Genomic DNA, 17,143 nt, shown 5'->3' with positions numbered 1-17,143 from the left:
AAAAAAGTTCACGAATTTGAAAAAAGTTCATCAACTTTCAAGAAAAAAAGTTCACGAATTTCTTTCGCAATTATTTTCACGGATTTGGAAAAAGAAAGAAAAAAGGAAAAGAGAGAAAAATACGATGAAAGAAGAAGAAGGTGAAAAGGGAAACAACCCACTATGATAACACGCGAGGTCGATTTGTCCGGTGGTAATGACGTCGTACTTTAAGACGGACGTCGCGGGTTCGAATCCTGCCTTTGTGCACGCTCTTTTTGCAGTCTATAGAAAAAAAAACAGGCGGACGTGGGATGGGCCGGCCCGTTATCAAACCAAAGCGTACGAGGGGGTATGCGCCCTGTACCAAATGCACTATATTCGGCACTTAAGGCGCCGAATAGGATTTGGCGGATTCGAGCTCGCGACGACTATCTAGTGGAGGCATGAAGCTAGCCACTGCGCCAACTCCGTGCTCATGGTTAGAAGACAACGCGAAGTCGCGCACTGTTTAGAACTAGCAACGAGCGGCAAATAGGAAGTCGCGGGGGAGAGCTCAAACCAATAAAAAACGGCTGAGGCGACACACAAGTGTGAGTGCATTAGGCCGGCCCTGCAAGTGTTACTGTAGCGGTAGCGCTCTGTATGGAGCATGGTTACTATAGAGAACAGTGCACTATGGCAGTCGGTTCACCGTAGCGGCTGGTCTTTTGTTTTTTTTTTAGTTTTCTTGCTGGTTTTTTCTTTAGAACTTCTCTTTTATAATTTTTTGCAATATAAATATTTTTATAATATACAGTGAAAATCAATTCACATACACACTGAACATTGTTTTATTATACGGTGAACATTTTCTTAATATTCATTGAACATTTTTAAAAATATACATTGAACATTTTATTAATAAATGATCATAAAAAATTATAATGCATGACGAATTACTTGTCATATGCAGTGAACAGTTTCTTAATATAAGTTGAACATTTGTATAATAAACGGTGAACCTTTTATAATATAAAGTGAACCTCTTTTAAATATGCACTGAACTTTCTTTTGAAAAACACAGATCAACATTTTTCTGTAATATATCCTTTTTTTGTTTTTTGCAAACATTTTTTTTAATATGCGGTGCACATTTTCTTATACAATGACCATTAATAATTTTTTCCTTATGTAAACCAATAAAAAATGTTCATCGATCATTAACGAAATGTTCATCATTAAAAAATTGTTCACCGTGTGTTAATGAAATAAAATGTGAAGGAAAATATAGAGGAGAACCAAAAAAATGAAAGAAACAGGAAAGAACTGAACAGAAAAATAACAGAAAAAATGAACTAAAAAAGGAAGCAGCGAACACGCAGCACGTGCTGCCGCTAAGTGGGCTGGCCAACCCGCGGGCACTGTTGGCATAACGACTTCTGTTTGCCACCCACGGGCGGCAAAGGTGGCGGGAGCAACTAACGAAGGAGTACTCCTTTGGAAGCCCCCGCAAGGGTCACCTGGTGTGGGCTGACAGTGTGCCACTTGGCACGCTCTCAGCCATCGTCACGTGTCGCGCTTTGGGTGCTTCATTTAATTTTTTTCCCGCACGCGTTTTCGGCTTCATAGGTGGTTTTTTTTGTTTTTACCGGTCTTTCTTAGCTTTTGGACAAAACAAAAAAATTGCGCGAAAAACGTGTTTTTTTTCACGGATCTGCTTCCGCGAGAGGCACGACCGTGCCTCTCATACACGAAAAAACATGTTGACGAGATTTTTCCATTCATAGGTTAAACTTTGCCATGTTGACTTTAATCCCAAAAGAGGCAGATGCCTCTTCCATGGAAAAATTTAGACCAATCTGCCTTCTGAACTGTAGTTTTAAGATTTTTACTAAGGTACTCACTAGATTTTCCAAAGTCTTGCAAAGGCTTGTAGCCAGTAACCAATCTGCCTTCCTGAAAGGCAGGTATATTCTTGAGAGTGTGGTCACTGCTCATGAGGTGTTGCACTCTATTCACTCTAGCAAGAGACAAGGCATGGTCCGAGTTAATTGTATAGAAGTACCACAGTTGGGACATTATATGCGGATTGGTACCAGTTTGCTAATTTTGGCATGTCAGTATCAAGTCTGGGGCTAGCCGTTGCAGAATGGTCTAAACTCCGCTTAAACACGTACTGACGCTAAAACTGACAGCTGGGACCCGCAAGTTAGGTGCTGACGTGGCATGTTCTTTTGCAAAAAAAACCCTGGCTTTGTATGGAATCACGCATAAGCCTTGTATGCAAAAAATTAGGCTCTACTCCGCTTAAACACGTACTGACGCTAAAACTGACAGCTGGGACCCGCAAGTCAGGTGCTGACGTGGCATGTTCTTTTGCAAAAAAAAATGGCTTTGTATGGAATCACGCATAAGCCTTGTATGCAAAAAAATTAGGCTCTATTCACTCTAGCAAGAGACAAGGCGTGGTCCGAGTTAATTGTATAGAAGTACCACAGTTGGGACATTACATGCGGATTGGTATTAGTTTGCTAATTTTGACATGTCAGTACCAAGTCTGGGGCTAGCCGTTGCAGAATGGTCTAAACTCCGCTTAAACACGTACTGCCGCTAAAACTGACAGCTGGGACCCGCAAGTCAGGTGCTGACGTGGCATGTTCTTTTGCAAAAAAAAAACCTGGCTTTGTATGGAATCACGTATAAGCCTTGTAAGCAAAAAAAATTAGGCTGGCGTTTTTTACCTCCTGACGCTAAAACTGACAGCTGGGACCCGCAAGTCAGGTGCTGACGTGGCATGTTCTTTTGCAAAAAAAAACCTGGCTTTGTATGGAATCACGTATAAGCCTTGTAAGCAAAAACAATTAGGCTGGCGTTTTTTACCTCCCGCAATACATAAACGCAGGCGCCCCGCCCGCGCCGGAATTCGAACCTGGGTAGCGCGAGGTTCGGCGCGCACGGGCACAGCACTGCGCCACTTCAAACCTTGAGTGCAAGAGCAGGCTTGCATCTTTTTATAATTAACATTTTAGACACGTCCGGGCCTTTGTTGACTGTTTCCTTTTTTTGTATGTGTTTTTTTTTCGGATTTCCTTTGTCTTTTTCCAAATCTTGGGTATTCCTCGGGTTTTTCTTCTTTTAATTCTTGCTCATTTCTTTTTTATATAGGTTTTTTAATAAATGATGTACGTTTTTCAAATATTTGCACTGAAACTGTTGGGTATTCATCGGGTTTTTTAAATAAATGGTGTACGTATTTTATATAGGTATACATTTTCTACATAGGTTTTGTAATAAACGATGTACGTTTTTCCAATACTAGATTTTTAATTTGCACTGAAACTGTTGGGTATTCTTTGTGGTTTTTTAAATAAACTGTCTATGTTTTTTTATAAAGGTATGTGTTTTTATATAAAAAGTTTTTATATAGGTTTTGTAATAACTGTGTACGTTTTTTCAGCTCTTGGGTATTCTTTGGGTTTTTCTTGTTTAATTCAGAAAAAAATATGATGTAAGATTTTTTGTAAATACGAACTGGGCATTATTATTGTATAATATATGATGAAATGTTTTGTTATATATAGTGAACATTTCTTAATATACGATGAAGCTTTTCAAATATATACTGAACTTTTCTTATATTCTGTGATATTTTTGAAAATACACACTGAATATTACTGTATAACTATGCACCGAATATTACTGTATACATACACACTAAACATTATTGTATAATATAGGATGAACAATTTTCTGATATACATTGAACATTTATTAATATACAATGATATTTTTAAATATACAATTAAGTTCTTAAAAATACACAATGAAGTGTTTATAATATATATCGAACCTTTTATATCATGTGATATATTTTTGAAATACACACCAAACATTATTGTATAATATATGATGAACAGTTTTGTTATATACATTGAACATTTCCTAATATACAATGACCTTTTTTAATTATGCCATGAATTTTTTATATTATGTGATATTGTTTGTAAATACACACTGAACATTATTGTATAAATACACACTGAACATTATTGTATAAATATACGATTAACATTTTTCTTAGAAATATTTAAAAAATCAATATACAATGATCTGAATAAATATTACGTAATGGAGGATAAAAGAAATCCGAAAAAAACACATAAAAAACAAACGGTCCATAGCTACAAAGGCTCGGACATGTCTAAAGGTTCAGTTATAAAAGAATACTAGACTATACATTGTCACAAGCGGTCGCGTGAAATGTGGCGCGACCCAGGTTCGAATCCTAACGCGGCCGGGTGCGCGGTTTGTTTTTCCGGGAAAAAATGATAGCATTTTTTGCAAACAAGGGCGTTTGCGCGATTCCATATAAAGCAAGGGGTTTTTCTGTGAAAGAACATGCCACGTCGGTGCCTGACTTGCGGGCCCCGGCTGTCAGTTTCAGCGTCAATACGTGTTTACACAGAGTTTAGACCGTTCTACAACGGCTAGCCCCAGACTTGGTACTGACATGCCAAAATTACCAAAGTTGGTACCAATCCGCATGTAATGCCCCAATTATGGTACTTCCTTGCAATTAACTCGCGTGGTCCTTAAATTAGATTATGAGAAAGCCTTTGACAAGGTTAACCTTGAGTTCCTTGATGAACTCCTTAGATTCAGAAGTTTTTGGGGTAAATGGATCCACTCGATCCAACAAATTACTCATGGGGGATCAGTTGGTGTGAAGCTGAACAACAGTGAGAGTGACTTCTTCCTCACCGGTAAAGGGCTTAGGCAAGGAGACCCGATGTCCCCATTGCTATTTAACCTAGTAGTTGATTCCCTTACTAGAATGTTAATCAAAGATGCAAACTATAAAAATGATTGAGGGGCTCTGCCCCGAGGTATTTCCCGGGGGATCATTGGCCTATAGTATGCTGATGATACTATATTATTTCTTGATAAGAAAATATATCATGTTGCAAACCTTAAAATGGTCTTAAACTACTTTGAGCAGGTGTCTGGGATGAGGAGTAAGTATAACAAAAGTGAGTTGATCCGCATTAACATATATAGGGGGAGGTTGCTAGTTTCTTGGATGTGTTGGGCTGTACTGAAGGTGCCTTCCCCATTAAATACCTAGGAATTCCCCTCCACTATGATAGACTTAGAAGGGTGGACATCCAACCCCTTATTGACAAAATAATGAAGAGGATTGCTGGCTGGAGAGGGAAACTACTCTCCTACAAAGGCAGATTAATTTCTTATTCAAGCATGCTTAGCTAGCATCCCTGTTTATTTGTTCTCCTTCTTTAAATTTACTAAGTGGGCCATTGATCTGATCAATTCCTAAATGGCTAACTGCCAGTGGAATGACTTTGAAGGGCATAGGAAACATCATCTAGCTAACTGGAAATTAGTTTGTATGAAGAAAGAATTTGGAGGCTTGAGAATACCAAACCTCCAAGATGTAAATCTGTGTTTACTAAGATCCTGGGTCAAGAGATACTATGAGGGGGTAGCAAAGCCTTGGAGATCTATAACAGATTATAAATATATGATGAGGAGACCCAACCTGTTTGCCACCAATCCCAACCCAAATTCCTCCAGATTTTGGAAAGGATTCCAATCTATCATCCAAACTCTCAAGTTTGCCTATTGGTGGAAACTTGGTAGTGGAGACAAGATTAGATTCTGGGAAGACACCTGGTTTGGTACCTCCCCACTAGCTATTCAATTCTGTTCGGTCTATACTATTTGCAATGAGCAAACTAAAAGCTTCAGGGATGTGTGGGATGGAGAAACCCTCAAACTAACATTTAGGAGAAATTTTGATAGCAAACTCATGGAGCAATGGTACCAGTTGGTAGATATTGCTGGGAGCATTGCTCTCAGTAATGACACAGACTCTTTGGTCCGGCAACTAGGGAACAAAGGGGTCTACTCTTCCAGCTCCCTATACCATGTGATTAATTTTAGAGGGGTGCAACCAGTTTTCCTCCCTGCTGTGTGGAAACTCTTTGTACCCCCAAAAATGCATGTCTTTCTCTGGTTATTTTCTACTAACACGTTGATAACCAGAGACAATTTGAGGAAAAGACACGTTCTAAAACCGTTCATCAAAAAAAAAAAGGTGTGCAAAGGACACCCACTTATAGTCAAGAGGTTTGTTCCGGGGAGAGGGACGACGAGGAAGGGTGAAGGAAAAACTCTCCTTGGGCAGTAGCCGTTGGAGGACAGCTTTTGTTTCAAGGGGACAACATGTCTCAAGGAGCCCTCGTCAGGACATCAAGCTAGCTTCATGAACAGGCCACCACGCCAGCGGCCGCGGCGTAGGTTCTGACTGACCTAGAGCCAATTCAACCGCTCGTATCGCTCAAGATGATCAAAAGTTTTGTTTACGCCGGCCGGAACCTAAAGGAAGAGAACTGGGCCGGGTACCTACCTTAAATACTCCTCGGCCTCGCGCCCGTAAAGGTCATCAACCCTCTCGCCGTACCTCGCCGGAGCTCACAAACCAATCTCCCCCCTGCCACCTCCCCGACACGCACCTCACTTCCCTTCGACTCCGAGGCCAAGGAACGGCAATGCTCGACCCCCTCCGCCCGTTCGACGACGGGAGCCACGAGGCCAAGGAGCACGGGGAGGGCGGCTCCCTTCGCCGGAGCCGTGCGTCGCTGAACCCACTTCACGGCGCCGCTTACGGCTGCTACCTCGGCGCCACGGGCACATCCGCGCTGGTCGGCGCTCACCTCCTCCCGGGCGAGGACCGGCTCCGGGGCTCGCAGCACGCCGTGGCGAAGGCGCGGGGCCCCTTCCAAGAGCAGGCGGCGGCGGAGTCCATGCGCCGTCAGCACGCCGGCCGCTTTTCTCAGTCTACCACGGTGAGTTCGCATCGCAATGACCGCTCCACTATCTCGAGTTTCTTGATTTCGATTGTGTTTCTTGATTTCTGTTACGAAGCTTTCTTGATTTCGCTCTGTTTCTTGATTTCCTTTTCTCCAGGGGCCCGAGTACGTTGTTCGACGGCGCCGCCCCGGCGACTCCGGCGGCGGCGGGGTCTTCCGTGCCGCCGGGGGCCTGGACTGGGGGCTTTCGTACCTCGGCGCCACGGGCGCCGCGGCATTGGTCCACGGCCACGCGCACGAGGACCGGGAACGGGAGGTCGACACCCTCCGCCAGTTCCACGACCGGCGCCTCGCGCACGGCGCGTGCGTCTACTCCGATTCGAAGGAGTACGGGGAGGGCGCCTCTCTCGGCGCGTTGCTGGACGGTCAGTGCAGTGGCGCCTCCTGCGGCCGTTGCCTCGCCGCCACCGGCATGGCCTCCGACGAGGGTGGAGAGGATGGCACCCTCCGCCGGCGCCGGAGCCACGTGGTTTTGGCGGTGCACTTGGACGAATGCGACGGTATGCATGCCCGCGACTCGGACGTCGCCACCAGGGGCACGGCGTCCCATGTTGTGCCGCTCGCAGTCGCAGCCCAGGATGAGTCATTGGTCGTCGGGGGAAGGAAGGCGGCGAAGGAGGTTTTCTTGGCACGCGGGAGGTACCGTGGGGTGGCGGCGAGCCTGAGGGTGATCACTGAGTTGGGGCTCAATTTCTGGTTGGAGGAGCTGAAGGATCGGTTGCATGAGTTGATGATGGGTTCGCCGCGGGACTACCGGCCAAAAGAATCATGGAGCTGGATCGATGTCATCGGCTGTCCAATCCCACAGGAAGACGGTGAGTGATTCTTCTTTGCGCTGAATCTGAATGAATAATGCTTCGCTTTTGAACTCAGTCGGCCGTGCGTTCCATGCATGTTCAACGTTCATCAACCTGGTCTGGTGTGGTGTGGGTTTCCATGCATATATTTCAGGCAGTTGCACCGTGTCAGCATGCTTGATGTGCCTGGAGGCCCAGCACAGGCTAGTGTTCGAGCGCAAGTACGGCGCAGAGACCTTCCCATATAGCATACCCATGGAGACGGCCAAGGAGCTGCTGGAGTTTTGCAAGTCGGGCGGCGTCTGGACCACCAAAAGGGGCGCCAAGCATGTGGAGGTCCTCGGAGTGATACAGGTGATCGGCGGGGTTGACGCGACGCCGCACCTGGCCGGCTGGGAGCCGTGCAGGCTCCAGGTGAAGTCATGGGAGAAGCTGCTCAACTCCGAGTGTGTGCCCGCGCCGTCAAGCCTCGCGCGCATGATTCACCTGAGAGGGCCCATGCTTGGCTCTTTCATGGCGGGGCCAGACTATTACGACGACGGCTGGGAGAGGAGGGTCTACAGGGGATGGGTGGGCAAGAAGGCCGTCTTCCACATTGTGGTCTGCAGTTCCTTCCGCTTCCAGGCCGGCGAGATGCACATTGAGGTGGTTGACAACCACCTCAACTGGGGTCCTGTCCGCTGGATCCTCAAGAAGGTGTTTCTGAGCTTCACCCTCGTCGAGATCGAGCCGCTGGAGGTCGTCGCTCTCAGGAAGGAGCCGAGGGCGAGCTGTTGGCGCCGCCTTGTGCGCAAGGTTTGGAGGGAGAGGACGCCCTGGTGGCACTGGCGCCGTCAACTTGCCAAGCTTTGGAGTGGTGTGTAGCGTACGTATAGCCGGCCTGCTGCGTAGGATGTATATATATGTTGGTTGACTCGTATCACTGTCTACATGTGATACGTTATGGACGCTGTGTTACTCAAGCCTAACACCCTGTGGCTTCCTTTTCCTGCAACATACAGTATATATGAACTAGACAACGATTCTTTTTTCTACTCACTCATCGGACCGGGCTTGCTGCCCAGCAGCTACGTATCTTCATATGGTCTAAACTGTGCAACCAATCAAACATACTAGAAAGACAACTGATGAACAAAACAAAGCCCAGCAAAATGTAATGCAAGTCTGAGGCTGAACCATCCATAATAGATAATACTACTGTGTAATTGATTGACAATGGAGAGCACCAACAAACAAACGACAACTTTCCAAGTTCCAACCGAAACAAGATGACTACTCATCAATCTTTCCTTGATTCGCACGTGAAAGAATTCAGCACACGCGCATATATACACTTTGGGCGAGGACGCCCAGCCTGGAACGAGATCTCCTCGCACCTTATTCTCGCCCTGCTCTGGAATGCGACGGCGCCTGTTGGTGACATCACCAGCACGTCTTCAGAGCGCATGCTGCTGCCCCGATCCACAGAGATCACGCGGGCAGAGTGCTCCAGCCACGATTCAGTGAGGGGAGGCCACCGCCACTGCGAACGGCTACATCTTTGGAAGAGGCAGGCAGGCAGGCAGTGGAGATGGAGCCGAGGCCAACGCCGTTGCCGAATACCGTCATGAGGAGATGTTGGGATTCTGGTGGAGCGGTGAAATGCATTGAGAGCCAATTAGCCCTTCCTCTTTGCAGCCATTAATCCGAGTGCCAACTCTCTCAATTATGGTTTGCGCATCTTTGCTGCCCTCACTCTATTCACCTGTAGGAGAGTAGGGAAAAGGGCATTAGGAGATAGGTCTATTATTGATTCCTTTAATGCAAGACACTTCTTGACCTCGTTAAAACCAACAGAGTATATTGCTTTTTGCCATTCTGCATAAACAATATACAGAAATTACAAATACATATATGAAAACACATTGCTGTCCATTAGATAAAAACTAGTGTTAGGAGATAGGGCTATTGCTCTACGTTTAGTAGCAATAGCATCTGCAACAAGCCGACTACTATGAGTACAACTGCAACTACATGAACAAAACGCTGACAATTTACAGTGCAACTACACCCGTTGTGCCACAAATGCTCAACAACATTCTAGTGATTGCGAGGGAACGGTCCATTCTAGTGATCATTTGAAGATCCCAGTGCCTATTTATGTATGATATCCTGAATCTATTTCACGAAATATACAAGCACATACGTTATATTTCACAAGTCTGAATATGTCAAGATCTAGCTTGTTTCAACAGGAGTATATTTCCCAAGTCTGAAAGCTGCCAAATCACATTATGTTAGAAGCTCACAAATACAAGTGACCTTCACCGTCAGGATTAACTATTTCATACCACAGAAATCTTCCAGATATGAATAGTCCGATCCTCCAGGAGCTCAAGAATATACTATCCTCTCTTTTGAACAATCCCCTGAAGAAGAAATGGCAACATTAATAGGAAATGAATAGAGGTGACTAGAAATGAATAGTAGACTCATTATTGTTGTCCAATTTTTTTTAATAATTGATTTAATATATGTGTCCAAGAAATGCACTGCAGTGGTGCCATTTTTTGTATTTGAATACGCAGGAGATCTGCATATCATTGCATTAAGAAGAAGAAATATAGATAGAGTTATCAATAGCTACCAAGATTTAAGTTATCAACTACAGCCCTAACTTAACCAAGTAAGGAGGATTATAAACTTACAATCAACACATTAACGCTGCTTATCAATAGAATAATGAACCATAAGCCTCAAAGTTCATCTGACGCTGGTTGGAACTGGTACTATATTTTAGTTGATTGACCCTTGTTACTGCCTTATTAGTGTTTATTGGTAATTGGTGGGTTATAGTTGGGCACCACACAACCCATCTAGCAGCGGAACGACCAGCGTAGTAACACACTCCTCCCACCAGCCTCGTTCTTTCCGCTCGCTCATCTCTCGCTTAAGCTTCCCTGTTTCCTTCCGCCGGCCCCTCCCCTCTCCTCCCCGGCCTAGCCGGTGGCGAGTAGGGCGAGGGGCCCTTCCCTTGTGTAGTCTAGGTGTAGTAGTAGCTGTTCTTGAGTCCTTAATGGCTGTTTCTGGGTTTTTCTTGCCGGTGAGGGACATCAGCGAGATATGATTTTCTCCATGCTCGTGGTTGCTGTCTCTGTGGTTCTTGGCGATGGCCCTACCACGGTAAAGCCAGGTTGTCCCAGCTCCAATAACCTTCCCCTTCCAGATCTTGCTGAACTAGATCCTTCTGTATCCTTCGCTTCTTGCCAAGGGGTGAAGATGGGTTCTATCTTCTATGTCAGCAGATCTGGCTCGTTCCTTTCCTTCCAATAAAATCCCCTGCTTCAGATCCATTCTTACTTTGCCGGTTTTGCTCCCCACAAAATCTCCATGGCCGGCTTTCTTCTTGTGCTTGAAATCTAGTGCTTGTACATTAAGGTGTCATCTGGTTCGAGCAGGAAAGTTGAGAATCGGTGCATGTTTTCTCGGCATGCTCTGGCACCAGTTCTTCCGATTTGGTGATGTTTTCCTTTCGGGGCTGTTTGGATAGCAGCCCCAAGCTGCCCTTCCAAAATTTTGGTCGTTGACCACAGGTTCGGCAGCGTTTGGATCGCAGCCAAGTTTTTGGCTCACAGCCAACTTTTTGGCCAGACGTTGTGATTCTGCACTAGCGCGTGGGCGAGTTCCCGGTGGCTATTTCCTTCGCCAAAATTTTGGCACACCGTCGTTTTGGTCGGGCTGGTGTGGGCATAATCCAAACGGCCCCTTACATCTCCATGCACCAAATCAAGGCTGTCCTTTACTGGAACCATTTGCGGTCCCTTCTGCCCTATCCAGGGGCTATCTGTTGGTTTCTGGAGCATGTGCTTCATCCTATTTCATGCCATCGGCATATCCCTTTGCTTCATCCTTGCCACGGTGGTAGCTGCCTAACCCGCAAGCCAAGAGGGGCCGTTAGAGTGCGTCACAGGCCACTTGCGGTGTTGCCGCCTTGCTGGTGGCAACCGGAGCACCGACCTGTTGTGGCCAGGCCTGCTCCGGTCAGCAGCGGTGACATGGAAGCCGCTCCGAAGCTCGAAGCCACTCCTGTGCTTCAGACTGACACACGGACTGTCCATGGGCGGTGGGTGGTGTACGTGTCCCTTCTGGGCCGAATTGTAATATTTATTTCCAGGTTGCTTCTGAAATCTGGGACTTCTATGTTCCTATACTATGATCTGTTTTAATATATGCAGGGGGGGTCCTTTGGGGGCTTACGTTTGTCAGAAAAAAGATAATTGCTGGGTTAGTGAGTCATTAGCAATAACTGGCAATTATTCAAGTCTTAGAAGGATTTTTTTTTCAGATTATGGAACTTTAAGCTGTAGTGGAGCTGCAAGAGAACGTCGAGGACAGGCAAATTGGACTGCTACTACTTCAGGTACTTTCTCTTCCAGATCAGCTTGCAAATCCTTCTTTGAGGGCAGCACCAAGTTTGACCCAAGCCGACACTGGAAATCTTGGGCTCCTACTAGTGAAGGAAGCACTTCGTTTGGTTGGTTTGCCACAACCGCTGCTGGACTGCTAATTTCCTTGCACACCGAGGCCTGACTCACCCCTCAAAATGTCCCCTCTGATCAGGTGGAGAAAATTATTATTCATCTGTTGGCTGACTGTGTCTTCACCAAACAGGTTTGGTTGGAGACCCTTCGATCTGTTGGCCTAGTGCAATCAGTTCTAGTGAGTCAACACCATCTATCCTTCCAAATTTGGTGGTCTGAAGCATCACTATTGATTGATTTTCGGCAGCACAAGGGGTTCCACTCCTTGCTCATGGTGGTTGCATGGCTCATTTGGAAACATCGTAATGAGTGCGTTTACAAGGGGAGAACTCCTACTGTCTCTCTTCTTGCTCAAGGAATTCGAGAGGAGGCTGTTCTTTGGTGATCCGCTAGGGCCATGGAGTTGGAGTCCCTCTGGTCATGAGTGCTCTTGGTCTTGTTAAATTGGGGTCTCAAAATGTTAAATTACACTTCTAAACATGTATCAGACAATTCATTGGGTCTTAGCATGTACTCCCTCCGTCCGGACATACTTGTCCGAGGAATGGATGTATCTACATGTATTTTAGCTTTAGATGCATCCATTTGTATCCATTTTCGCGACAAGTATTTTCGGACGGAGGGAGTAGACCCAAAAGGTTGAGTTATCATTCCTAAACAGGCAATCTAGGACTATGGCTATGTTGGACAATCCATGCATATTTGTATACGTATGTGTCTCCTGAGCCACATTTGGGCTCAACACTCAACTTGGCCTGGATGATGAGTTGAGAGCTCTGAAATCCCACTAGGTCAACAGTTTTGGATGCTCTCCATTTTATCCACAGCAGCTGGTTAACTTCTAGCCTTAATTTTGCATTTTCTCTATACTTCCTCAATTGTATTGTATATATATTCTCAGCACTGGGTCATAAGTCGCAACCAGATGAGAAATGCAAATGTTACAGAAAAAACACAATGATAATATTGGCATACAGTTCTCTATTTGCCTGTCAAGAAATGTAACATACTATTTCCCTTTAAACAAGGGTTCTACGTTGTGCTCATTGTTTATATCCTATAAGCAGAGAATTCCCAAAATCATTTCATGTCTACTATATAGAGTACAAGGCAAAAGGACGGCATTGCACAGTAGAGGAAAATTCTTTTCCCAAACTTCTGGTGATATCATGAGCAGCATGTTTCAAGGCATGAAATGTGAGAAATTCAGTATATGGTCTTAAATTAAAATCTATAAACTCAACAAAGCAGCAATAAAGTCATTGGTCATGATCTAGAAACTTAAACAAGCAGCGGCGACAGTAGCAATCTTTTGGAAAAGAAAGGAACACATAATTGCAGGTTGCAGCAGCACAAAATGCAACATGAGTCAATACAAAATAGTAAAGTTAAAGAATAGAACTAATGATATCTTTAACATAATTCAATATTTCAAAAGTAGTATAGATTCCTAACATAGTAACATTATCATTGATGTATGCATGATGAGCTCGTCATTATCACGAAGATCCTCACACATTACTTAATCACAGACCAAGCATAGTCACTAACTAAAATATTTTATTCCTTGTTTCATCTATAAATAACTACTAGAAGAGGATCATAGGGTGCATACCTCACCAAAATCTAACTCATCCCCCTTAAGAAGTCGCTAAAATCTACAAACCCCGAGGGAAGTATACTGATGTCCAGCACAACCCTCTCTTCATCCCTTCAGGAATTCATCCCTGACAGTTTGTTCCCTGCATGTTTTCCCTAACTTATTTGCCAGCACGAGAAGACCGCTTGGATACCTGATTTAGCAAATATGAAGTATCATAACTTCTTTGGCACAATGTTCAAGTAGCACAGCATAATAATAGTATGGTTTCCTAGTATCACTTTCAAGAATTAATATTGGAAAATATGTTAAGTGGCCTTAGTGCCATAAGAATGATCCAGTTTATCTTCATGTACAGATAAATGAGGCCAGAAACGTTTGGTGTTGTGGTGTTTGATGTTTCAACATAAAAAGACTGGTATTGGCTCATAAATTAAACACAATTACACAAATACTTTTATGCGCAAGGTATGAACTGTATAGCACATCTTCTACCATGTACTGAAATTTCTGCCACCATTCAGTCATTTGTTTCTATCCAAAATTTTGTTCCATTTTATTCACCATCAATATTTAGATTATTTGCTGCATAAAGTGTAATGCATTTCCAAGAAGAAACTGTGCACATGTTTACTGAACAAATCATATTCCCCTAGCCTCTGTTTCCCATTTAAATCTCACTGAAGATGCTAGAATATTTTTGCGCACCAGTATAATAATTAGTTTTCTGTAGGAAAAAGGATGCAGTTAGTACTCATAGTTGGCCATTGTTTTGCTTATAGCATCACCCAATTACACGAAATGAGTAGGCCATATCCCATATTTCACGTGTTTAGCTAATTAGAGATGAGCCATTAAAACTTTTCTGCATGTCAATAGTGGCATAAGAGTTTTTTACTGATCACAAGAATGATGTAGGCATGTAGTAAAGCAAGGTATGGTACTAACAATACAAGTTAACTACTGAGAAGATAAAAAATAAGTGTTTAACTAACAAAGCACAGGAATAAATTGAAAGTCTCAAGTATAAAAAACAGTTCAATAAAGCACAAATATTGCAATAAGATGGAATTCAACTTAGTACCATCTTGCTACCAATGTCAATGTTCAATGGCAGATCAGACTGATGGCATGTGGTAGAGTCAACATCAGCTTAAAGATCATCACCTTTAGCACCAACTGCATGCTCACTTCCATTGGAAGTGCAACTGATACTACTAGCTATGCCGTTGCAGTTTCTATTCAATTTCTTCTTAGTCTTAGAAAATTAAGAGTTCACACGAAGTCCACGTGAAGATCCAAGGGAAGAGCTGGTAACACATCAGAATGATTAATGTGGGAGAAAGCCACAGACAAAACAAGATTGCAAGCATGATGTATTACAACTCAAATCGGTAGAGACTCAAGACAAACACGCATTCACTACTACGCTCAAACTTTGTCTATTGAATAAAGGTAACATATACAATCCGTAAGCAGAAACTCAGATACTCTGTTCAGGAATTAAATTTAGCATTATGGGCTTCTACTTAGCGACTGAAAAATGAAAATGGGGCAGAGATTGAAACAGTGTGCTGCAGATTAAACCCGTTTTCTTTGGGGCATTCTATCACCATGGCTCGTGTAACACAGAACTCATTTGTAATGATGATATAATGCATTAAGAACTTGCTATAATAGAATATCGGAATGTCTGTATTTTGCAATACGATGAAACACAGCAAAACAAGTCTTTGTTGTTGCAGATCTGGCTTGCAATTTTGAAAATGTTGGTGCACACTCCACACCATCACCATAGTTCCTGTTGCCTGAGACACAAAAGATACATAGTGCAGTCCATCTGTAGAATAGCTGAACAAAGGAAGACGGGATCATATGAATGTCATCCGAAGTCAAAGTGGGGCAGTCGGAGAGAGAGAGAGAGGGGGGCAGCAGGGGGGGGCAGCGCTCGTTGGGAAGCCTGTGCAGTCCCTAACTGCGTCCGCAGTGGAGGTCGCCGCCAGGGGGAGAGGGTGGACGGGGGTGAATCGGGCCATCTGGTGGCGGTACCTGTACCGGAGCAAGGATAAGACAGAGGGGTGCCGCCGTGACCGAGGACGACGACGAAGGGCGGCGACCAGCTGGGGTGGGGTGTGGGCTAGCACGAAGAGGAGGGGCAAAGGCAGAGGGCGGAGGGAGGGACGCCGCCGTGGCCGACCACGAAGAGGATGGGGGATCGGGGGGCACTTTGGTTATTGTGTGTGGGACCGAGATGTCATGGGAATGACCAAATCAGTTTAGCTAAATGTCAAATCGACTGATTTTGAAATAGGGTCAGTCGGTTTTCGAGAGATGGCCAGAGTGAGCCGGAGGTAAGGAAGGAGAAGGAAGGGGCTCGCTGGAGGGCTACCCTAGTATCTACCTTAAGGTTCAGGGTGGGGGCGGTGGTGGACGACGGTGGTGCACTTCGCCGAAGAAAAAACTTAAACGAGGGTGGGCGTAGAGGGATAGCCTCGGGCGGCAGCAAGACCGGCGGTGGGGGCGGTTTCGGTGAGGGCGGGGCGGCGAGGCAGCGCGGGAGCGCCGCCGGCCGCGGGTGGTGGTCGCAGGTGGTTCGGCCGGCGGCCCGGGCGGCGGCTGGAGAAGAAGAAGAGATGGAGGTAGAAGAAAGGTCGGGCGCCATTGGATTTCGATCGTACGTTCGAATAATCGACTGACCCGATTTGAAAAAGTCAGTTGACTGACGTGTAGCCTCACCCCGATCAAATAGCAACCAAAAGTGGGGGCCCGAGATGTCATACGGCAATGATCAAATAGCAACCAAAAGTGAGGGCAAAAGATAAGGTTTTTTTCTAGAAGAGTTAATTACAACCATTTTTAACGCTAGTTAACTACAACCATGATGTGTAAACTTGCAGCACGATAACAATATTATATCTGAACTATGAAACCCCGTAAAAATGATACATCAACTTACTTAACCACACATTTGATACATTTTTGTCAATTCGGACAATACACCGTTCTCATAAAAATTGAAACAACAACTTAATTAACCACGCATTTTTTCAATACATTTTCGTTAGTTCTCACGATATGCGTCATATGTCATCCTATGTGTGATGTGCCTTTATAAAAAATATACCGCAAACTATGGACTTCACTATACCGGGTATCCAAGGGTACCAGAGGGCAAATTGGGTACCTGACGCTGATGAGCTTAAAGCCACAGGTGGTTATGTGTTTTACATTTACTGGTAGAGTTGTTTCCTAGAAGTCTTGCAAGCAATCATCTTAACAAATTAAAGTAGAACCTTCAATTGTCATGGTTAATGATCTTTTGGTTGAAAATCTTGATGGACATGCTTTTTATTTCTGTGAAGATGCTGTTAGAAT

At 44.6% G+C, this 17,143-nt stretch overlaps 1 long non-coding RNA gene across 1 annotated transcript; it reads right to left on the bottom strand.

The window, feature by feature from the left end:
* Positions 1-8,887: 8,887 nt before the first annotated feature.
* LOC123050758 (uncharacterized) lies at positions 8,888-15,981 on the bottom strand. Its single transcript, XR_006423841.1, has 3 exons — positions 13,784-15,981; positions 9,979-10,056; positions 8,888-9,392 (listed from the first exon to the last, which is right to left on the bottom strand). It is a non-coding gene; the product is annotated as an uncharacterized lncRNA (long non-coding RNA).
* Between the last annotated feature and the right edge of the window lie 1,162 nt (positions 15,982-17,143).

The sequence above is a fragment of the Triticum aestivum genome, chromosome 2D (genome assembly GCF_018294505.1).
Source record: "Triticum aestivum cultivar Chinese Spring chromosome 2D, IWGSC CS RefSeq v2.1, whole genome shotgun sequence".
Taxonomy (NCBI): domain Eukaryota; kingdom Viridiplantae; phylum Streptophyta; class Magnoliopsida; order Poales; family Poaceae; genus Triticum; species Triticum aestivum.
This window is presented reverse-complemented; position numbering and strand designations above follow the sequence as displayed.